Source organism: Sciurus vulgaris (assembly GCF_902686455.1).
Source record: "Sciurus vulgaris genome assembly, contig: HiC_scaffold_155_arrow_ctg1, whole genome shotgun sequence".
NCBI lineage: Eukaryota > Metazoa > Chordata > Mammalia > Rodentia > Sciuridae > Sciurus > Sciurus vulgaris.
In genome coordinates, this window is record NW_027632898.1 from 1,359,626 (window position 1) to 1,384,604 (window position 24,979).

At 45.3% G+C, this 24,979-nt stretch overlaps 1 protein-coding gene across 1 annotated transcript in view; it reads right to left on the reverse strand.

The window, feature by feature from the left end:
* The window catches only part of LOC306652241 (keratin, type I cytoskeletal 47 kDa-like), a 162,861-nt gene that overhangs the window by 97,909 nt on the left and 39,973 nt on the right, over positions 1-24,979 (reverse strand). The window lies entirely within an intron of this gene.

Here is a 24,979-nt window from a genome sequence, read left to right on the forward strand (position 1 = left end):
ATGGTTTCCACCCACCCGGGCTCCAAAGAGAGGCCTGGAGAAGTCTGAGACAGTGGAAGGTGCTCCGCAGCTGAAGGCTGTACTGGGACCAGGGCCACCATAACCTGGTCTACCAGGGAGTCTGCTCCAGATCCTGCTCCCTCTACCTGGCTGGCCAGGTGTCGTCTGTCACCACCCCACCACCCCCATGTAGCAGCACCAGCCCCTATAGAGCCACAGTGGTATGGGGAGCCCTGAGTCATCCAGGCTACTTCAGGGCTCAAAGAAGAGGTCACCATGGTGCCTGTTCCAGCACTGGCTGCTCCTTTCCAGTTTCCCTGTTCCAGTATACTTGTTTTAGGGTGTCTAACATGCTCCAGGTTCTGCCTGGTATTCACCGCAAAGCCTGAAAAAACTCCAGCATGCCTCCTTGGCCTCACCAATTACGCCTGCAGCCCAGCTGCCATTGGAACTTCTACATATGCATACATGCAAAGAACACAAATTTATACAGGGAGAAGAGAATTTATAAAGGGAGAAGTACAATGTAACCCCAGCCATCAAGTACAATAATCAAGATTTGAGATAGGAAAGATGCCACTGAGAAGGATCATTTCAGTGACAGGTTGCAAGAAGTTTACCAAGAAAGTTTCCCATTAATCTTATCTATTGGCACTTGATGTATTACTATTTCAGGAGTTTTCCACCCTCACAAGATTCTGAAAATACCTTGTTTTCTGGTGACAGAGCTTCACAGCTCAGCTCCTGCCACTGCGTGCTGCCCTCTACTGGGCATCAGGAAGTGCCACATGAATGAACCAACTAACAAATCCAGGCAGTTCGCTTTTGGTACCGAGGGACTGATTTTCTATGCAGAAAAACTGGGAAAGGATCTCTTTCATTACAGTCTGGGATTTTTTTTATTTAAATATTCTACAAAGGCAAGATGTGAATGAAAGTGCAAATAGTGCATCGTGAAAGATATCTGTAAATCCTTTATCACTGAATGGCCAAGAGTGCGTGCTTTGGGTTACAAAAGTGATTTTACTTAAAATGTTACTTCTGGAAGGTATTGTTCTTAGTTTATTGTACCCTTACATGCTATTAAGTGTCTTTCTGCAGGAGAAAGACTATTTAGCAATATTTTTTGTGTAAAATTTAGAACTAGCTCCTGACACATCTATCAATCAACTCATTAAAATTTCAGTGGAAGAAAACAACAGTCATCAATTATTGGCATTTGCTACACACCATGTACTTTACACATGATATCTATTCACACCTGTAGAAATCCCATCAGGGATACAAGTGTGTTTTAATGTTATGTATTCAAACTTCAATTTTGGGTTATGGATTTTGTATCAGTATATTAAAATATTTCTCTACATTTATTATTTGATGTTCCCAGCTTTGGCCCATCACACATTATTTTGCTGTGAGACACAGCAGAGGATGGAATCTGACTTTTGATTGCATAAGGCCACATCCTTGGCAAATGATGACAGCTGAGCCTGAGAGCTCACCTGTATAAAACCTGTCTGTCAACTGTGAAGATGCTGCAAGGTATGGAAACACCCAGATGGTCAAGGGGCTGCTCAGCCTTCTCAATGCAGCAATTTAAATAGCCAAGGGAATCATGTTCCCAGAACTGCTGGCTAACTTAGGGTTATCTGTGCAAATGCATTATGTGACTTTAAGAAGAATATTGAGTTGGCTGAACTCACATTTCTTTTTCATTAGCTTTTAAAATGTGAGGCAAATAAATAACTGATAGCAAAATCACTCACTGCAGGAAGGGAGAAATTTGAAAACTGCACACGCTTCCCCTCCTGCCGGCACCATGGAAATGTTGAGGAGGTTTTCTGTTGTGTTTACCGTCCACTGACAACTGTCCCCTGCCCCCTTCCCTCATCTCATCTGGAAACTGGACCCCCTCCTATACCCCTTGGCTGCTTGGATGCAGCTGCTTGGACTTCCTCTCATGGTAGCTGGGGGTGAGGTGCATTCCAGCAGCCTGTGGGGCCTGCAGGAATTTGGATATAGAAATAAAAGTAGTGTTGCCTTGGGTGTTCGTTCATCATCCAGATGATACGTTCGGGATGTAAAAGCTGCTTCACTGGAACAGCTCACATTTCAGTAAGAAATGAATGTTGAATGATAACTTCTATTGTACCTTGCAATTCCTATGGAATGAAAAAGTAGAGGAAAACAGAGAAGGGGGGCACTGGGAAGCTGGTTGGAAAGGGGAAGTCTGTACCAACTAACAGGAAGCAGTGGAGAACCTCAGGGGACATTGACACAGAATCCAACTTAAAGGAGGTGAGTGAATGAGCAAAGCCCCATGAGCCAGAGAAGGCAGAGTTCCCAGCAAACACAGGAGGGAATGTCCAAGAAGGAATGAAGAGCCAGTGTGGCTGGAATGGTGAGCAAGGGGGGAGACAGGAGAAGATATTGGGGTAGATATGGGAGGCCATTTGAAGGAATTAGCCTTTCACCTTGAATGTGGGAGCCATTCCAGGGTGTTGGGCAGAGGTGCTGCAGGAACTGGTTTGCCTGGGTCCTTGTTAGGAGCAGATGGAATGGGAGACAAGGGCAGAGGCAGGAAGACCAGTCAGGCCACTGCAGTGTCCAGGGAGGGATGTCAGTAACTTGGACCAGAGGGAGGGATAGAGGTGCTGAGAAGTTGGCAGATACTGGATAGCTTTCCACTCCCAACATTGGGTGGGGGTGAGAGACAGTATTTCCTGGTCATTTATGGGCCAGGTTTGTCATAGAGTGTAGGGATCCAAAGATATTGGCCTGAGCAAATGGATGAATGGAACTCCTATGAATGAAATGGAAATGACATGTTTGGGAGGGTAAATTGGGAATGTGAAGTGCCCCTGGATATCTGAGAGATTGTCCCACAGTGCAGGAGAGATTTTAACTGGAGAACTAGATATAAGCACCTGTGCCTGACTCAGATATTTTAAGCCATGACACTGGCTAACATCAATGTGTCTAAAGAGAGTAGGCCCAAAGGCATATCATGAGAGCAAGGAGAAGCCAGCAAAGAACAGTTTAGCAGGGGTGGCCATGATGGAGAAAAGAAGTGTGTGTGTGGTGACCAGAGGGAGTTCATCAAGGAGGGCAAGTGCAGGGAGGACAGAGAACCAATCTGTGGATTCAGCAAGGTGGAGGGCACCATGGAACCTAAGAGTAGTCTTGGTAGAACCCTGGAGAGTGCCAGAAGAAGAGAGAAGTGGGGGTGAGAGTAGAGATGATTTTGCAGTGGGAAGGGGGCACTGATGGCAGTACTGTTGGGGGAGATGATCTGCTGAATGGAAGGACCCTCATTTGTATGCAAATTATTCAGATGAGCAAAATCCTGCTGCCATGTGTGGCTGAGTGGCGAACTGCAGAAGTGATGCCTGGGATCCAGGACATCTGAGGATCCCTGATGTAAGCAGAGCTAGTGGCTGGGGCCTTGGGCAAGTGGCCAAGATCAGGGGTTTTGATGCTCCTGGGTGAAGAGACAAGGTGAGAAAGCCATTGACATTGGGGTCAATGCTGTCTCAGTGACCTTCAGGCATCAATGTCGAAGCCTTTTTTTTTTTTTTATTGTAAACAAATGGGATACATGTTGTTTCTCTGTTTGTACATGGCGTAAAGGCATACCATTTGTGTAATCATAAATTTACATACAGTAATGTTTGATTCATTCTGTTATTTTTTCCCTTCCCCCACCCCTCCCACCCCTCTTTACCCTCTATACAGTACTTTCTTCCTCCATACTTGCCCCCCTCCCTAACCCTAACTCTAACCCTAACATTAACCCTTCCCTCCCCCCCTTTATGTGTCATCCTCCACTTATTAGCGATATCATTCGTCCTTTGGCTTTTTGAGATTGGCTTATCTCACTTAGCATGATATTCTCCAATTTCATCCATTTGCCTGCAAATGCCATAATTTTGTCATTCTTTATGGCTGAGTAATATTCCATTGTGTATATATACCACAGTTTCTTTATCCACTCATCAATTGAAGGGCATCTAGGTTGGTTCCACAGTCTGGCTATTGTGAATTGAGCAGCTATGAACATTGATGTGGCTGTATCTCTGTAGTATGCTGATTTTAAGTCCTTTGGGTATAGGCCAAGGAGTGGGATAGCTGGGTCAAATGGAGGGTCCATTCCAAGTTTTCTAAGGAATCTCCACACTGCTTTCCAGAGTGGCTGCACTAAATTGCAGCCCCACCAGCAATGTATGAGTGTACCTTTCTCCCCACATCCTCGCCAACACCTGTTGCTTGTATTATTGATAATCGCCATTCTAATTGGGGTGAGATGGAATCTTAGGGTGGTTTTGATTTGCATTTCTCTTATTACTAGAGATGTTGATTCAATGCAATCCCAATTAAAATCCCAATGACGTACCTTACAGAAATAGAGCAAGCAATCATGAAATTCATCTGGAAGAATAAGAAACCCAGAATAGCTAAAGCAATCCTTCGCAGGAAAAATGAGGCAGGGGGTATCACAATACCCGAACTTCAACTTTATTACAAAGCAATAGTAACAAAGACGGCATGGTACTGGTACCAAAATAGACAGGTAGATCAATGGTACAGAATAGAGAACACGGACACAAACCCAAATAAATACAACTTTCTAATACTAGACAAAGGCGCCAAAAATATGCAATGGAGAAAAGATAGCCTCTTCAACAAATGGTGCTGGGAGAATTGGAAATCCATATGCAACAGAATGAAACTAAACCCATATCTCTCACCCTGCACAAAACTCAACTCAAAATGGATTAAGGACCTTGGAATCAGACCAGAGACTCTGCAGATTATAGAAGAAAAAGTAGGTCCCGATCTTCAACATGTCGGCCTAGGACCAGACTTCCTCAACAGGACTCCCATAGCACAAGAAATAAAAGCAAGAATCAATAACTGGGATAGATTCAAACTAAAAAGCTTTCTCTCAGCAAAGGAAACTATCAGTAATGTGAAGAAAGAGCCTACAGAGTGGGAGAATATCTTTGCCAATCATACTTCAGATAGAGCACTAATCTCCAGAATCTATAAAGAACTCAAAAAACTCTACACCAAGAATACAAATAATCCAATCGACAAATGGGCTAAGGAAATGAACAGACATTTCACATAAGAAGATGTACAAGCAATCAATAAACATATGAAAAAATGTTCAACATCTCTAGTAATAAGAGAAATGTCGAAGTCTTGAAATTAGGACTAGAGCAGAGATGGTGAGTCTTGAGGTGGGCAGAGGAGGAGAGGAGTAATAGCAGAATGGACAGGCCAAGCAGTACCTGGACACCAGGCTGGGCTCCATCAATAGTCTAGGGTTCTGCTTCACCAGTGCAAAGCCCATATGCACTAAAAGACAACAGAGCATACCCACGTATCAGAAATATCACATATTAAACAAGACTGAAAATTGTCTGCTTCAGGTTGTTAAAGACTTTAATGAAGTTGCTATTTCCAAGTAATTTCCTAAGAGGAGTCCTTGGTTAAAGTCAAGAAATTTAGAAGTCTTTGGGATCGCTCTAGGGTGAAAGGAAATAACCCATTTGCCTATATTGAAAACCAGGCAGGGAAGCAGCCGTATGTCCAGGTGCATAATGGCTCCCCATCCCCTCCATGAAACCACTTTTCTTAGAAATCGATCAGTGCTCAGCAGGAGAGAATGCTATAGTGGACTATAGTGGCACAAGAACAGGCTTTCTCTTTTAGCCTCAGGCACAGATCTTTTGCATCAAGGAAACCTTCAACATTAACAGGGCTCACTGCACCAGCTCCAGGTGCCTCAGGTTGGGGGATGCGCTGATGCTGTGCTCTGCCTCAGGATTGTGTCCTGGCCTTGCAAGTCATTGTGGTCCTCAAGGCAATGACCCTGAAGGACAGAAACCCTTAAAGAACATGATTGTATCAGATAACTTTGAGAAGTCTCCTGGTAACTTAAACTATTAGGTAAATTCAAGCCTGGGATTAGTTACTAACTACACACATTTTCCAATCATGCCAATAAGATGAATTGCTCCTGAGTTGACAAAGAAGTGACGGGGCACCTGGTAAAATATTGCTAGAAATTTAAGAATCAAACCAGGCATAGTTGCACATGTCTGTGATCCCAGCAGCTCAGGAGTCGAGGCAGGAAGATCACAAGTTCAAAGCTAGCCTCATCAATTTAGGAGGCCCTAAGTAATTTAGTAAGACACTGTCTCAAATTAAAAAAAAAGGAGGCCTGGGGATGTGGTTCAATAGTTAAATGCCTCTGAGTTCAATCCCTGACAAGAAAAAAAAAAAAAAAAGAAAATCAACAGAATCCTTTTTCTCATTTAGACTCCTAATACAGTGCTGCTTAGTAGGCTTGTTCCTACTCGTGAGTACCAGGTTCTTCCCACCTGCTGCACATTTGCATAGCACAACATGTCCTGGACCCCTAATGCATCCCACCCATACACCTGAGCTGCTACACCCTGAGTAGTCCCTCTGCCTAGGCATCCTCCTTCTGGGCCTCACCCTGCAACTCACCTGGGTTCTTCGAGCTATGCAAATCCACCCAGGTCCCATTCTCTGAACCCACAGTGCTTGAGCAACATGATTCTCGGTTGAGTGGGACGCAAAAAACTCCTTTCCAAGAGGGGTGCAAACTTGGCTCCCCACCTTTGCAGGGACAGCCTGTTCCAGGCAGCGGTCAGAGAAATGGCTGGGGGAAATTGGAGGACCTACCTGGCCTCCCCGTGAGATGCACCACTCAGCAGGTCAACCATTGGCCCTTGCTCGCTTGCCCCATTTCAGTTTCAACCCTGCTGGACCGACTTCTTCTGATCGCGTCCAAATGAAGCCGGCAGTGGGGCTGCACCTGGTAGACTCTGAGATGCTAAGCCTAGTGGGATGGAAGAAGGATCGACTCTACCTGCTTTCCTGCTCTACCTATTAAACATCCCCAGATTTAAGTGCCAGCTGATGTTATGAAGCGATATGTACTTGGGCCCCAGAATCTTAGCCCTTAGACCTGAAGAGCTTTTAACCAAATCATTGCAGTGTCCAGCTTAAGGAAATACAGCTACTGTCACCTTGGATTCAAATGAAGACATCCCAAATCCACTCCTTGCCACTGATCCCTGTGAGTGGATTCACTGCAATTTGTAAGCTTTTGAGTATTTTGCATCACTTAAATCTGAAAATAAATAAATAAATAAAGTAAGTAAGTAAGTAAGTAGTATCAGTCTTCATTGTTTCCAGGTTTCTGTCATTCTTTGGCATTGCTACTTTTGTAAAAACCACCAATTCTTTCTTTTAATTTTATAGTTACATTGTTGTGCATTTAAATCCTTGACAGACACACACACACACATACACACATACCCCAGAGACACATTATCAAGGCAAGCATTTTATTTATCTTTTATTGAGACACAGTATTTCTGTATCTCTATGTGGTACATTGTGGTAATTCAGTACCTATATAGAATGCATAATAATTAGGGTAATACCCACTTCCATCTATAGGGAAAATGGATTGTCAGGCTCCCTCACTCTGATATGCAGGAAGCAATGAAGAAGATATTAAGTCAGGAACAATGAAGCATCTGTTTTCATATATAATCCCTGATATCACACTTGGCATCCTGCTGGCTTTATTTTAATCCTGCATATATGCTAAGTAGGACTTCTCACTGCGTGGGCTGCCCACTCACCCTTCAAATAAAGGCATGCCAGGTCTTCCTGTGGCAGTGTGTCTTCTTGAGGCTTCCTGGTATTGAGTAGTTGTACGACACCAACTCTTCAACCATTACTTTTTTCTGTGTGGGGAATTGTGTGTTCTTCTACTCATTTTTAAGTGTATCAGATTGTTTTAACCTAAAATTACCCTACTGTGTTAAAGAATAACCAGAACTAATCCTTCCTGTGTTTTGGGACCCCCTACTTCAACTTCTCTGGGTCCTACCATCTCCTGCTCTTCCCAGTCTCTGGTACCCAAGTTCCATTTTGTTCTTCTGTGATACTGACTCATTAGTTTCCACAAATGACTAAGAATGTGTGGCATTTCTCTCTCAGTGTCTGGCTTATTACATTTAACACAATCATCTCCAGTTCCACCCATTTTAATGAAAATGACAGGATTTCATTCTTTTCATGGCTGAGTAATAGTTCATTGTGTATATGTATATATGTGTGTGTGTGTATATATAAATATATAACCTATCCTTGATCCTTTTAGACACTTCAGGGCATCTGAGTGGATGCCCTGTTTACCTGTTACCAGTAGTCCTGCAATAAACGTGTGTGCAGGTATTTTTTTTTTTTTTGGTATGACAAGTCCCTCTCCTTTGGATATATACTTTTAGTAGTTGGATTGCTGGATCATATGGTGGCTCTATTTTTAGTTTTTTGAAGAATCAACATATTGTTTTCCACAATGGCTGTGCTAATTTACATTTCTGCCTACAGTATGAATTCCCTTATCTCCAAGTCCTCTCTAGCATTTGTTATTTTTTAAAAATAATATTTATATTACTGCTTTGAGATTCCATCTATGTCCTATAGAAAACCTCTTGCACTGTCAGGGTCTAAATGCAATGTCATCTGTGCACTGTCCATGCACACATATGTCCATAACACATTGTTCTATTTATCATATCTTGAAAATATTCTAAAAACTAGAAAAACCTAACTCCTCTTCCTCAAATTGACATCAGAATTGTTGCACTGGATTGCAAAGTGCAATCAACTATGTTATCCTTTTAATTTGGGGCTCTGTTAAATTTAGACATTGGTTTTCTTCCTCCAAGTTTTGGAGTCCTCTTTCTGATTTTTCCAGAAAAGTCCTTGTTCTCATAAGTGATTACAAGGAAGACGCCTATGGTGTCAAGTAGCTGCTGAGAGTCATGGAAACCAGCCTTGGGAGTCTGCTGGGTAGTGACATTTCTCAATGAATGTTCTAATTTAGGATTCTGATTGATCTGGTGGATAGTATGCCAGAAAGATGGAATTGGGAAAAGGAGGATGAGAAGAGGAGAAATGCTAGTGCATTAGACTGGGTGAGCTGCTCCCAGACATCATGGTGTCCATTGTAGCATCCATCCAATTGTCCAGCCCAGGGCTCATATGGAGCCAGTTCTCAGTATGTTTTGCCAGAACCTGCATTAATCACAACTAGTCTGCATCCCTCAGCAAGTACCTATACCCTATGATACCTTGGTCACTCTCCAGTGAGTCTTTCTTAATGCCTTTTAGAAAATGGTATAGTTTTGCTGCCTACTGGTATTTCATGTCATGAGAGTCATCTCTGGGAACCACATCATTTCCATATCTGTTTATCATCAGTCTTTCACCTTTAGGTTGTGAGGGTCACCTGGGAGGGGACCTGGTCTGTCCTCTCGCAGTACTTAGATACAATGGTTCTTGGCAAGCAATAGGTACTCCATTAATATGTTTAGAGAGAATAAATGGATGGATGGATGATTAAACTCAATATGGAATACAATAGGAAATCAGTTTACATTATCTCCTCAACAGCCCCATATGTCACACAATTCTTATTATCACTATTCTGAAGGAATAAAATGCAATTAACAACCAAACAACCCATAACTGTTCTCCTCTGTTGGCTCAAAAAAAAGAAAAAAAAAAAAAAAAAGGAAAAGAAAAAAAAGGAAAAAAGCAGAAAAAAAAAAACAGGAGGGGAAGGGGTAGTGGGAGCAAAAATGGAAAAAGTAGGAATACACAGAAACACTTGGCAGATGACTAAATATGACTTATATTCATGTGTCAAATACATTTCAACATTATATCAACTATACCCACAAAAAATTTTGTACTTGTAATGAAAACTACTCTCAGTACCCAGTCTGCAGAGCTCCTGCTTTCAAAACTTGCCTCAGGTGAAGCCCAGACACTTGTAATTGTGGAGCTCCTCTGATGATTCTGAAGCCTGACAAGGTCAGAGCACTGACAGTGGCCCAAAGGGAAAAAATTGAATTAAGTGTAAATCACAGGGGATGCACCTGTGATTGAAAATGTGATGAATCCATTTCTATGGATAGGTCAGAGGTACCTGCCATAAACCTGACTCTGGACCTCACAGTTTGACAGCCAACCCTCAAATATCAGGCAGTGCACTGCTGTTCTGATCACAGAAAAGCTGTTGAGGATAATGTGACAAGCTTATTTCAATAGATCTCCGACTTTAATACACAATAATTGTAATAATAACAATTACCTAGAAGCCTTAGGTACAGATTCCATATCCTGCTCTTCCTAGTTCCTGATCCAGAGATGGAGCTCTTTCAGCTGAGTGCCAAGAAACAACTAAGATGAAAACACTGCTACAACCTGATCTAGGAAGTGCTGCACAATAATCCTGCCGTGCTGTACTGGCCACACATGCCAATCCCATTTCAGCGTGAGAGGAGGTTGCACATAGTGTGAACACCAAGGGTTAAGGACCCTTTGGAGGACAATTAGGAAACTGCCCCCATGTCTGTGTGTCTCTGTTAGTCACAGTAGTCCAGAGAAAACAAACCAATAAGATAATAAATACATAGTTCTCCCTCAGTATCCATGGAGTATTGACTCCAGGACCCCTTGCAGATACCACTAATGCTCAGTTGTTATATAAAATGACATATTACTTATTCACAGCTCCCATTTCCTTTGAAAAATGGCTTTTTTAAAACTGATACATAAAACCACAAAGTTGATTTGATTTATATGTATCAGTTTTAATGTCTATAGCAGCTCGACTCACAATAGCTAACCTATGGAAACAACCTAGGTGCCCTTGAAAAGATGAATTGATAAAAAAAAAATGTGGTCTATATACATATGTTGGAATATTACTAAGCCTTAAAGAATGAAGTTATGGCAATTGGAGAATATCATGCTAAGCAAAATAAGCCAACCCCCCAAAACCAAAGACTGAATGTTGCAGGTCTCATTTTTAAAATAAAGTTACAATTTTTGAAGCCATTTTTAGGACTGTGAATCACTATCTTCAGGACTGTTTCTCTGCATGTCAGCCTCATGGCCAGAGCACCAGGAGCATGTTGGGTGCATCCCCTGTGATTTAACCTCTTGGGCATCTTCCCTTCTGCTGAGGTAAGGCTGAGGTCCTGTCAGAGCACTGTTGGAGGCTTCCTGGCTGCTCAAGGTGTGGCCTGGTGGTCAGGGTGTCACAGGATCCTTGAAATAAATTTCTTCTGTGTGTGTAAGAATAAAGGAAACCCTGAAAAGAAGGATGTGTTCTTGTTTTCTTCTCGCCTCCATTTTATCAGAAGAGCTGCCTTCTCTGAAGCATATGGTGGCAGCCCTGGATTTCATACACAGTGGTACTAAACATGAGCTTCCTCAATAGATGTGCTGATGCTTGGTCTATACACTAAGGGGCACTAATGGCAATTGGGCAAGAATCTGGCCAGTGTGATTTCCTGAACAACCATGATCAGGACGTTGAACTTGAATTTCATCTGAGAAGTTTATTTTGCTACTGCTTTCTTAGGACTGTGTGGAGCATGCAAGGCCCACCCCATCCTGTATCCACACATGAGCTGAAAGCTACCCTTTGATCCCAAATGCCTGAAATAAATTGTGACCTTATCAGTGCATAAGGTTCTGTCAAAATTGTGCTCTTCTGTGCCTTCTCAAGAGATCTTTCTTCTTCTCTTAAACTTAATATCAGTGGGCAATCTGAGAGAAAGGGAGATGGATACGGACGGGTCTCCTGACCAGAAGAATGGAGAGAATTCTTTACTCTCTAGAATTGGGTTACTTGAGGCTTACTAAAGGGGAGAGGGATAGTGAGACATTTGGCCATTCTTTCATTAGTATAACAAAATTTCTGAGATTATCAATGTAAAAAGAGGAAAGGTTTATTTTGGCTTAGAGTTTTGGAGCTTTCAGTACCCAGGCTCACTATGATCCGTGGATGTGGGATCCAAGGGCCCAGGCAGTCCTGCCTGTACAGTCTTGCTGGTTGCAGTCACATGGCCACTATCTTGGGCAGGTGTTGCATGCTACCTGTACTTTTCCTCAGCTGCCATGCCTGTCGCAGCATCTCTGCCTTCCTGGGGTCTCACTGCAGCTTCAGCTTCACTCCCACAGTGCCACACATTACCCTGGAAGGGGCTATCTTGCAGGGGCTCCAACCTTGCCATGCACTGCCTGGCCTCCCAGGCCATTCTCTGTATACTTTTGGTGGGAAGTGAGTTGTTGCAGCCATTGCAGAAAATAGTATGCAAGTTCCTCAAAAAATTGAAAATATAATTTTATGATCCATTAATTCCACCTCTGGATTGTTTGGTTACAGAAAATAATTCACTGTATAATCTCAATATATTCTTCCTCACACCAGCATACTTATAAAATATAATCTTAATTTGTGGAAGAAGAGCCCTAAAACAAAAAATGTGCCTAAGTTCCTTGTAAGTCATAATGCAGTCCCCTAATGTCAGCCTCCAGATTTAGATGGTGTAACAAACCTTTATTTGTTTAGACTCATTTCCAGAGCACTCCTGCTTGCAGCATGTGAGAAGAGCTTTTCCCTCCACTGCTCTGTATCATACTTTTCTGTCAGGGTCCAGGAGCGGCTCTGCTTTGATACTGCATGTCATTAATTGTCATACTGACAAAATGATCAAGAGACCATCAACTTCTGATCATTCCTATCATGTCCCCTAGGACTCAATCCTTGTCCAAAGAATCTGCCAAGGAAAGCACCCATTCAGCTCTGTCATTCGCCCATCCCTGTTTTCAGGCCCTCACCACCTGCACCTCTCCATTCTCCTCCAGGCATGCCCATGTTGTGATAGATTGCAATGTGTAGTTTTGTGATGGGGTCTATGTATATACTAACATGTGTGACTCCTAACCAACTTAATGCATTGCTTATCATCACCACCACTTATTCTAATACCATTTTAAACCAGACACTAATGGGATTACATCTTAAGGAAATGAAGAATGTTAAGAAGCAAAATTATCCTTAAGAGCACAATTGCAATCTACCCAAATATTCAGTAAAAGAAGATCATATAAGTTACAGAGCATTCATACTCAGAAAGTCTTATTGTGGACATAAAAATTAATGATATAGATCTTTTGGTTGGCATGAGAAATGTTTGTTTTTATGTGAAAAGGAATATCAGTTAATTTTCAATTTATGTGCCCAAGGGATTGTGTGTATTTACATATAGGGATAAAGTATGGATCAGCACTGTCTTACTTGGGTTCAGACTCCCACAAGGTACAATTAACTGGGCAGCCATTAACAACAGGAATTTATTTCTCAGAGTTTTGCAACCTGGGGGTCCACCATCAAGATGCTGGGATGTGGATTCTGGGGAAGTCCCTGTTTTGGGTTGCAGACTCCCAGTTTCTCCTTGCATCTTCCTATGGTGGAAAGAGGGCCAGAGAGCTGTCTATGGTTTCTTTTCCAAGGGAACAAATCCTGCTCATGAGACCCCACCCTTGTGACCTAATCACTTCCCAAGGGCCCCACCTCCTAGACCCAGCAGGGAATTAGGGCTTCCAAATATGAGCTTTGTGGGAGGACACATATTCAGTCTGTAACAAGCATCATGTATTCCACTGCAGTTTTAAAGAAAATCTGTGATTTACTTACAAAGTAATTATTGGAGTGTTTGAGGAGGCCATACTGGCTAACTCCACTGAACTTCATTTTCCCCAAATATTCCCAAGCACAGGCAGAGGAAGGTAAACCAGAAACACTGAGAAAATATTTGGGAAGAACATATCCAAAGGGGTGTCACTGGCCCAAGAGCCTTGGGTTTCTGACTTCCTTCTTAATTGTGCTTGGGTAAATTCCATTTGCCCTTCTGTACCCTCTGGCCACACTGCTGCATCCTACCTGGGGCCCTGAAGGTGAGTGCTGACCTTTCCTGACTCGGTAAGTGCCTTATTCGCTCTTGAGTTCTAATTGGGATAAGCCAGAGAGTCAGTCACCTGCAAGGGAGAATAGGAAAGTGGGGGAATAAGGCTGAACTTCTTATGCTGATGTCACCACTCCTGTCAAACAGCCCAGTCCAGGAACATACCTCTTCTTGTCCCCTTTGACCCAGAGGGATGTATTGTCAGTTTCATGGGGTAGCCAACACCCTCAACATTTCAGTGGCTACTAGAACAAACATTCGTGACTTTGTTCTCCTGGTCTTGGCTAAACTTGGTCCAGGCTGCCAGCTGGGTTCAGATTTCCCCCATGGGTCTCCTTTTTCTGGATCCATCAGAGCACATTCTTCTGTTGGAAAATGACAGAAGCACAAAAGGAAGAGCATGGCAGGCAAGGCCAGGTCTGGCACTTGCTGGTATCCCACCCTCCACTGTATTCTATTGCTCTGAGCAAGTCCATCAGCCCTGTCCTAAACCAGTAAGGTGGAGAGGGACTCTCTATTCTGGGAGACACCTCAAGGTCACATGGTTCAGAAAGAAACACTAGAACAGCAGTTCTCTCCATCCCAAATGACTGACATCTCTGCTGCTGCTGTCTCTGGAATAAAACACTATTGCATGTTGTTGATCCTAGACCCTGCCTGGGCCTATACTTCTCTACCTACATGGGGCTATGTTGTAATAAACCCATCAGAAAACACTAAATGTCAAAAATGCACCAATACAGCCAACCTACCACACATCCTCGCTCTGCAGCACAGCCCACTGTAGAGTGTCACAGCCCACTGTAGAGTGTCACAGCCCAGTGTAGAGGGTCACAGCCCACTGTAGAGTCACAGCCCAGTGTAGAGGGTCACAGCCCACTGTAGAGTCACAGCCCAGTGTAGAGTGTCACAGCCCACTGTAGAGTCACAGCCCACTTAAGAGGGCCACAGCCCACTGTAGAGTCACAGCCCAGTGTAGAGGGCCACAGCCCACTGTAGAGTCACAGCCCAGTGTAGAGGGTCACAGCCCACTGTAGAGAGTCAGATGTTTCCTCTCCTGATCCTGAGGCTGGCTGGGAGCAGGGCTCCAGCCACAGTCCAGCATCGTGAGAGATCATCGTACTATTTATAATTGGTCCAGGAAAGGATGCAAATTCAAAATATGGTTTTTACTGAATGCATGTCATTTCTGCATCATTGTAAAGTCAAAAAATCCCAAGTCAATTGGCCAGGGGAACCTCCCTGGTGCAAGCCACAGCCATTCCCTGATCTTGCTGGGCTCGTGAAGAGATGATAGGGAGTGGCAGGGGGAAGAGGTGGGCCCCTGGATACAGGGAGAACTGGAGAAGTTAAATCAATCCACAGATGCTATCAACAGACAGGAGACTGAACCTGAGAATGCTCATCAGAAGTTCCTCTTGGTTCTGGTTGAGGCAAGAGTGAAACTGGACGAACTGGTGAGAAAAATTGGCAAATCCTTGGAGGACTGGGAGGCATGGAGCGGGGCATGGGAGCAGCAGGCTCAGAAAGCCACTCAGGATTTCCAGAGGGCCACAGACATGCTCTATGCTGTCAACGTGACCTCTGGCTACTGGAGGATAACAGGCTGCAGTTGACCTGGCAGGAGATGGAGAGTCTGGAAGTGGGGCAGACCAAGAGGAGGAGCAAGCTGGTTCTTAAGGAGGCTGCAGCCAGGTTCCAGGTACAATGCTGCCATAGGTGGCATGTGACAGCTGGAAAAGAAACTCATGTGGGCCATCAACAAGTCCAGAGCTTATTATGAACTCAAGGGAAAGTACTGTCTGAAGCTTGAGAAGCTGAAGAAGACTGCAATGAACTGCAAGCCACACTGACACTGGCAAAGGGCGAGTGCTAGGCAGCCCTGAAAAACTTGGGGAGGATCTCCAATGAGATCCTTCACCAGCCTCAGCCATGCTTCAGTGCCAAGGGGTCTGGGGGCTGTGGTGGTCACCAAGGGCAGTAGCAGGTCATTGGAGGAACAGGTGGGGAGCCAGCCTGAGCCAGATGCTGTTTCTGTAGTAACTTTGTGTTTGAAGATGACTCAAAAACAGTTCGAGTCAGGTTTAGTTCAGGACCACTGAGCCCATCTGAGATATCCAACCAGTTCACTGCAGTCAAAGGATCTGGCAGCCTGGATCTGTCCAACCCAGTGTCCCTGTCAGAGTTTGGGAAGATGTTCCCAGTGCTGGGTCTTTGAAGTAAATGCAGCAGGGCATCCTTCCCTGAATGTGAGGGAGAATGAGGAGACAGGGCAGAAGGGGCAGAGAAAAAAAAACAGTGCAAAGCCAACAACAATTAAGGTCTAAGCAACCGGAGTGGTGGTGGTAGCAGGGCCAAGAGCAACAGCGACACCTCCCCTGAGGGCCAGGCCTTGGAAACCAGGTGAAGCATCTCTCCTTTCAGGTCTCCAAGGAAAGAGATGGGATTTTTGCTGACCTAAAAAAATGGTGGCATCCAGGGCCCTGGCCCATGTTCAAATCAGTATTTATACATGAAAATGGAGAATGTTGTGCTAATAATATATTAAATAATATATGCCAAATCTTAAGCATCTACTCTAAACTACACTAATGAAGTTTCAGTGACCTTGAGGGCTGAAGGATTTCCATCTGGTAAGAGCTCTTGAACTGGGTTTACAGAGCAGGGTTGTTGCAGGTGGACTGTGACCAGGGTCACAGCCTTTGCAGAGCAGTCCCTGTAACAGTGCTGAGGAATCAATAATTAGCTCCTGTGAAAGAACCGAGCGAGGAAGAAGGCTGGAAGCTTGATGAAACTTGGAGTGCCAACTTACATCTATTTTCCTTCTTACCCCAGTTTGGGGACAGCAAGATGTTCTCTTCCATTATATCCCAGAGCATCTAAATTTTTAAAAAAATCTAAATACTCAGAACACATGTTTTTGATGTAGTGAAGGCTTAAAATGAAATGCAAGAACATAATTCATCTCCATTACCTCTGGTGTTCAGAGGTGCTTTTTTTTTTTGAAAAAGTGTGCATGCTGGGACATTCATCAAAACCATTTTCTAGAAAGACTCCATGAACTGCACTTTTTTGTGGGGGAAGGTGAATATGAGTGTGGGGAAGGGGGAAGAGGGTAGTAGGGACAGGTCATCGAAGGTGATTTGTAACTTTGGGAAGGAGGTTCTACAGCACAACCTAGTCCTGCCAGTCAAGGAGATTTATTCTAAGAGAATTGCCTGTGATGAATTGTTATCATTGTTATATCTAGCTTGACAAGGTATTGATTTGTCTGTAAAGGTGTTACTTTAAAAACAAATTATTTAAGGGCATGTTGCACTATAATTCCTTAGAGGAGATTGTCCTTAAAGCTAGAAAATAGAGTAGGCATGTGTTGGTTAAGGCTGTTAAATAGAAGCAATGGAGTCTGTTATGCTCATACTATAAGTATTAAGTCTGCTCTTTTTATTTTCATGATTATGCATATTTATAACACTATATTTTTTGTCCCATTACAAGTAAATTTAGCATTTCTAAAAGAAAGCAACCTCCCCAGTTCATGTTGTTTGTTAACTGTCATAGCTGTATACTTTAGTCATTTGTTTATCTCTTCATACGCAGTGGTTTCTCCTTTTTTAGTGATGAATACAGTATCCCGATTACAAGGTTATTTGGTACTTACCTTAATACCTTGAGTATAATAAAAACTGCTTATAAAAAAGAATCCTACGTCAAACTGTCTTCAGTTGAGGTCTGCCTGCATCTGTAAATAATTCATGCATGTGTTATTTTATTTGGTATTTCATTACTTTAATATATTTTTGGTGTTTCTATCGCTTACCAACCCTCCTCAGCTTACCTACTGTGGGGATGTAAACAGGTTCTTGCTTGGACCCTGAAGAATCCATCATGGAACTGAACACTTCCTCTAAGCCCAGTTTGGGGTGGATAAAAACCATATTTACAAAAGTAGCACCCTCTCTTCACTGAGTTCATACACTGCTGTGTGCCCTGCACTCAAATCTTTGCATGTGTGAGCTCATATAGTTACTATAAACAGTCTGTGCTGGATGTTCAGTTACTATTCCAATACAAGGAAACTAATACTGAGAGTAGCAAAGTGATTTACCTGAAGTCAGTTAGGTAGGAGGATGAAAAGACAGGATGTCAACCAGCTTCTCCTGGCTTCACAATTCTTTCCTCTTGCACTTCTCAGTCTCCTATTGCCAAAAAATTATTGCTTTGCAAATATAACCTCATACATCTACACTCCATCTTTGTAGAGAAGGTTAATTTACAGTGCCCAATTGGTGGATGAGAAAACTGAATCTCAGGTAATTGAACCTAATTCTTCAGAGTTTCTTAGCTATAAATTTATAAAGCTAAAATACCAATCTAGTTCCACCAGAATCCAAAATCCATCCTCCTTCCACACAGCTCATGGCTGGTCATATCTATTCTCTTAACAAGGCTCCATCCTGAGAAGGTTCCAGAAGGAACTCTGCTGGCTCTGACCACAGCCCCCTGGACAGAGATTGGTCTCCTCTAGCCTTGCTATCATCTCTCCTCTGATTGCCTGGCTCCTTTTCAGGCTCTTCGAGCTCTCTACTCCTGTGTCAGTTGTTCAGCGACATCACCTGTCATTCATGTTTTTACAGGTGTCTGAGGAAGGGAAAATTCATATTGATTTTAGAATGACTCAAGATGTAAGTGACTGGTCATGATTAACTTGGCCACCCTAAAAGGGGGTGGTATTGACTTGACCAGGGTTATAATTCTCATGATGGCCCAGAAAAACTCAATTACAGAGCAGCCAAATGTCTATGTAGATCCTTAAAGTGGCCAAAAACTACCCGTAAATCTGGGTACTGCTCATCTAGAGCAGTCCATAGCCTCTGTCTGCTGGATCAAAGTCCAGTGACTTCCTTTGGAATTGGATCAGGTGTGAAAATAGCCCCTATGCCATTTGGTTATGAAACATAGTTATGATGATGAAGATAATAATGCAATAGCTAATATTCATAGACCACTTTGAATACATCACTTCATTTTGATATTCACAAAGTCTCTTCACTAGCTGTTCTAGTCAGCTGCAGGTGCAAACCAAAATACGTGAACCTGGGAATGTTAAAAAAAAAAAAAAATTTATTTTTTTTCTCTCCATTTGGGAGGGTGGGAGTTCAATGTCAAGGTTCTAGCAGATTGAGCTTCTTGCTCACAGCTGGCTGCCTTCTCAATGTGTCCTCACTTGGCAGAGAACACGTGAGCCCTGGTCTCTTCCTCACCTTCTAAGAACACTCAACTCATCTTGGCAGCCATGTTCCCATGTCCTTATCTAAATCTAATTTAACTCCCACAGGCCCCACTTGTCTTGGCATTGCACTGGCATTAGAGATTGAAGATATAAATTAGGAGGAGACACAAATATTCAGTAGGGAAGCCATATGGGATCCTGGGCATGTTTTGTAGCTTCTGTGTGCTTCTGTTTCCTCTTGCAGAAAAGGGCGATATTAACACCTAATCTAGGTACATGTGTATGTGTGTGTGCATACATACATATTACATTCAATTTAAAAACAAATTACTAGACAATATGTGCAAGGGACTCTAGATGTTTTTAGAACATGAATTTAGAACCCTAAGTGTGCAAATATAAACTGAACCCAATTCTAAGAAAAATTTTCAGTGTGGAAATAAATAATTCCCAGTGAGAGAATAAAAATGGGATTTTGTCCTGATGATATAAACTTCAAAGGAGATCAAATACATACTCATGAAATTTAACTTGATAATGTGGAAGCAATTATATATTTATATTATACATAATAGAAGAACTATGTATTACTATATTGTGCTTCCACATTTAGAAATCAATTTTTAACTAAATTTTTTCACAGTCATTTCCAACATCGATGTTTTCTTATGTCCAAAGCAAAATTTTGAATCTTCAAAGGCAATTTCCAGGACTCCATGTTCTGTTCCATCTAAGAAGAGGGAGAGAAAGGTCTTTGTGAATCAGGACATTGTTGACAACCACAGCAAAGACTTCGTGTGGCTTAGTATATGTGCAAGTTCATCCTCTAGGTGTGTATCTGTGGTCACCACAATGTACATTCCTTTTGAATGACTGCACAACACATGCATACAACATATGGATATACCCTCAAAAAGGTAAGGAATCCTGGTCAAATCTGAGTTCAAGTTCTTTAATATTTGTTTTCCTGATTCCACTATGTCACCTCTTAAGTCAATATGTCCCCACACTAACTGTACATAATATGTCAAAATGACCTTCTTGAGAAACCCCTACATTAAGCATTTCTAAGGACTCCCTCTTTCTCATGGGAAGGGGAGTCTATCTAGAAGTAAAACATGAAGATGGTGCACCCCAATGACAATGATGAGGGCCCCTTGGGTGCTGGAATCCTTCTTTATAGGCTGTTTATATAATTTTTATAATAGCTGTTTTAAATGAGAAATAAAGACTGTGTTTACATTTCTTATTATAAATTAAAGAGCTTGACCAATCTCAGGCTCCAGGACCTCCTGGGTGTGGCCAAGTTCCCTTACCCCCTTCAGGCAGTCAGAAACCCTGACACCAGAGGCAGGCATGACTAGGAGGGTGTCCATATTTGTGCCCTATGCAGCAAGAAAAGGGGTCTGAAAGAGGACACTGAGAAATGCCCTGCATGAGAGCCTGGGGGGAGGCCTATGGTGAGGGACACATCACATCTCAAAGCCACTTTCCTGACAGTGCTACGAATTCACTACACTTGGGCAAGTAGTGGTCCTGACCACCCCAGAGGAAGATTCAAGACATGTACCAGCTCAGCTGTGCTGTCACAGGGAGGTCCTGCACACCGAGTCTCAGGCTCACGTTTTTGTCAACCACACCCCAACTTTTTCACCACTGGAAGAGGAGTGCTAGTCTGTGGTTGTACACTGCTCACCTGGGCTATGGGTGATCCCTCTCCATCCAGGGTCCTGGTCCCCACTGCAGCCTGCCATGCAGTACCACCAAAAGGGATTAGGAAGATTCACCTCTGGGAGTAACAGCACCAGGCACCATGAGCACCAGCGACACCTTCACCCTGCAGACTGCACCTGGGAGAACCCACGGACAGTGAGATGACCTGAGGAGCATCCATTTTGGACAGTGGCCCAGCTGAGGCTCCCTCCTGCCTGGCTCCTCCAGGCACTGCTCACAATATTTTTCCCAGTCCAGAAACCCACCCAGCACTCCACCTGCAATGAAGAGTGGCAGATCTTCACAGCTGAGGGCAGAGGAGCATGCACAGCTGCTCAGTAAGTTATGGGAAGCTTGAGGTCCAAAACTCACACCTAACTCTGGCAGGGTGTCCTTCCATCTGCAGGACACCAATACGCTTGACAGATTGAACCTCCCAACAGTGAATGCTGAGGGGATCTCTAGGTCTGCAAGGTGTCTCTGTTGGATTGAATTGGTCAAAGGTGAACAGGTCTTCCACTGTGGAATCACTAGGAGGCCTACTAGTGTCCCCAGAACAGCTAAGCAAAGACACACTCAAACAATTGGAGAATCTTCATACCGAATTTGAAGAAAGCAGCCCAAAAATAAATAAAACCAGACTTTGTGAGCACACAAGCTGGGGTATTCTGTCTTCCCTACAGAGGGAAAGGACAGTATACCAGGGTACCAGTCCCTCCCAGTCTGCCCTGCTGAAGCCCTTAGTCAGAGACTGGGGGCACTCATGCTCTGTTTTCAGCAGCTGTCCCCTCCAGTGTTCCCAGAGGAAGTGCAGGAAGACAGTCCCTGATCCCAAGCTACCACCAGCAGAAAACTTGCTCCCCAGAAGTTCCCCTTCTGTCTGGCCAGACTCTTGCAGGACCAGGACAGCTCTCTGGTCAAGCGCTTGCAGGACCATGGACAGCTCTCTGACAGCTCTGGGGCGGGGCATGGGCAGAGGGATTCCTGCCTTTGCAAGAGCGCCTAGCTGTCAAACCCACCACCACCTGCGCTCACCAGATACAAACGCTGGATCACACCTTCACTGTGACAGCAGAGGACAGTGTTCTGTCCCAGGCCCAGCGAGTGATATCCTGGTGACCCCATCCCCACTTGCTCATTTGCTGCACACCTGCAGGACCAGTCCTGTGCTTGTGCACCACCTATTTCCTGTCCTTGCTTCCCCTCTCAGACGCCCATGGCATCTCCTGCTGGCAGCCCTGCTCCAGTCCACCACCCTCCTCCACCCTTGGTGGCATGTGGAGTGTGCATATTGGGACCTGAGCCATGGCCCACCTTTCCAGAGAAGAGTGCCCTCAAGGAGGCACGGGCCTGTCCCTGTACTGGAAGCATAGGTACCACCAGCAAAAACCCCCATGTGTCACCCTAGTACCCACCTACTGCATGCCCCAAGAGCTGCCCTCTACCTCCCAGCCAGAGTCTGCTCAGCCCTCCCACCACCCACCACCTCCACTGACTCCAGCTCAGCTGGGCAGCCATTCTGGACACCTCTGAGGAGGGGCACTTGCGCTGCACCAGCGCGAGAGTAGGGATCCCTGCCATTGCCACAACTGCTGCCCTTCAACCAACATCTACAACCCTTCCCAGAGGATCAGGAAACGTCAATGTGTCAGCTGGTGGACCAGCAGGCTCTGGATCCAAAACCCCAGTGCCCCCACTCCACAGTCCCCCCAGGATGGAAGTATGCTACAGACACGCGGTTTCTGTGACTATCCTTCTTGCATATGGTGCATGCACGCGGTCCTCTGCACACGGACATTTGCACGTGCACCTTTGCACGTGCACCTTTGCACGTGCATGTCCGTTCCTGGCAGAACCCTGCTCATGCCCTGGCAGATCTTTGCATGCGCACCTTTGCACGTGCACCTTTGCACGTGCATGTCCGTTCCTGGCAGGACCCTGCTCATGCCCTGGCGGACCTTTGCATGCGCACCTTTGCACGTGCACCTTTGCACGTGCATGTCCGTTCCTGGCACGACCCTGCCTCGTGCCCTGTGTCAACGGTTTTCTGCACGTGCCCAGAGTTCTATAATCATTACCTTCCCTAGCTGCGACGTGGTAACAGGTCTAACTGCTGTTTCTCCTGAAACCGGTTCTCCACACTAGAAGGACTTTTTGGGCTCACTGCTGTATTTCTGAATTGCGCCATACTAATTTCTGCCATGGGTATGTCCCAGGGAAAGCTTTGTCCCTCACCAGTGGCCACCAGGGACCGGCCAGTGGCATCCCCCATGAAGCCCTATCAGAGCTCCCGCAGACTTCCCTATTCTGGTTGGACACTCCGGGCTGCCTGGTCCCACGGGGACACTCACAGGTCATCCTGCCGCCGGCTTGCAAGGGCACATTGGCGGTTGAGTCGAGCACCTCCTAGATGCATGTCCAGGGTCCTGAAGACTGTTCTACACTTCCTGGGAGACGTGGACATGTCCTCCATCCTCCGCATGCCAGGTCTGCTGAGGAAGATGCTGCTGTCTGCTGCACCTTCCACTGATTCCTGCAAAACAGACCATCAAATCATCAAGCACATGCCTCCTATGGCACAGGAGCAGGAAGGAGCTGCTTGCCAGCTTGCAGGACTCAGGCCTGTCCAAGATCACTGTCCAGGGAAGACTGTACACAGAGCCCCTGGAGACAGTGGCCAAGGGGAGCCTGAGAAGGCAGAAGACCCCGAAGAAAAAAAATATCAGAGGGGTAGCTCCCATGTGACTAGAGGAGCACAATCTGCCTTCAGGCCCCTGGTGTCCCACAGCTGCCTGCCTTCCTTTGTGCCCAGACCTGGGGCTCTGCAGGTAAACGTCTGCACCCAGAGCTCCCAAGACAGAGCTGGGATCTCCCAGGCCACCTGTAGGAGTTCCTGCCAGAAAAGAAATGCCATCAGCAGTTCATACAGCTCCAGTCGAGGTCTCCCAGGCCTGAAGAGGAGGGCTCCAGGCCCTTCCAACCGTAAGCTGCCCCTGGGATGCTCTTCATCCCCAGGGATTCCACCAAAGAAGGCCCATACTGAGAAGGTGGCAGAAGGGCAGGTGGGACAGCCATTGGCAAAGAAGAAGTGTTCATGTACTGGGGACGCCAGCAGGCCACGGAAACGGAAGTTTCCTTTGCTGCCTCACCACCGAGGGGAACCTCTGAGGCTGCTACCACCTCTAGAACTGGCCTGTCCAGTAACCGCTGAGGACTTAGACTGGGAGAAGGAGAAAGTTCTGCAGCGCATCAACCGCCTTCTGATGGGTGAGACCCAGGCCATGTGTGACAGCACTACCATGGCCCCCCAAGCCCATGCATGGGACCCTGCTGCATTGGGAGGAGGGGCCAGGCCTGTGGCATCCCTGGGTCTTAGTCAGAACTTGCTCCACTATCCCAGTATCACCACTGTGGCAGCCTCCACCCCTATGTGTGCTGTCTCATCCCAGAGACACCCTCCCACCTCCAACCTTAGTGTCCTTTTCCCCCACAGCCTGCCAATTGTTGCTTTGGCCCTTCCTCCCAGGCCCTCTCCCAGCACACTGGCAGGCTTGGCTCCACAGCCAGTGGCTCCCTTTGGGGCCACCCTCATGAACACCAGTTTGCCTTCCCAGTCCCTCCATGTGGGGCATCCATCCAGCTTGGGTAGGAGCTTCCTCACCTCTCACCAGGGCCCAAAGCCCAACAGAACACACAGGGCCTCACCTGTGGACAGCACCAGCAGGCCAGCTCCAAGGGTGCGGCAAAAGGCTCTGCTTGGGAAGCAGGCTGTCATCTGTGGACCCACCATTCCACAAATCCCTGGGGTTCCTCATGGGAAGATGCCCATGGCCCTCTCCTTTGCCAGCCCTCAATCTGGACACCTGGCAGCTCCAGGTCCAGGGGCAGCCCCAATCCCACCATTGAGTGCAGGCCCCCCAGCCTTCGCCAGTCCAAAGCACTCAGCCCTTGAGGCTGATACACATAGAAACCCCCCCATGGGTTCCCATGCCAGCACCCAGGCTGCAAGACCTGCTGGGACATCGAATGCATTGGCCTCTCCCTCTGCAGCTGCCCCCCAGAGGACAGGGACTGTGGCCAGAATTTGTCCTGACAACAGGCAGCCCCAGTCAACCTGTGAGAAACAAGTTCCATCCCCTTCCAGGCTGACAGG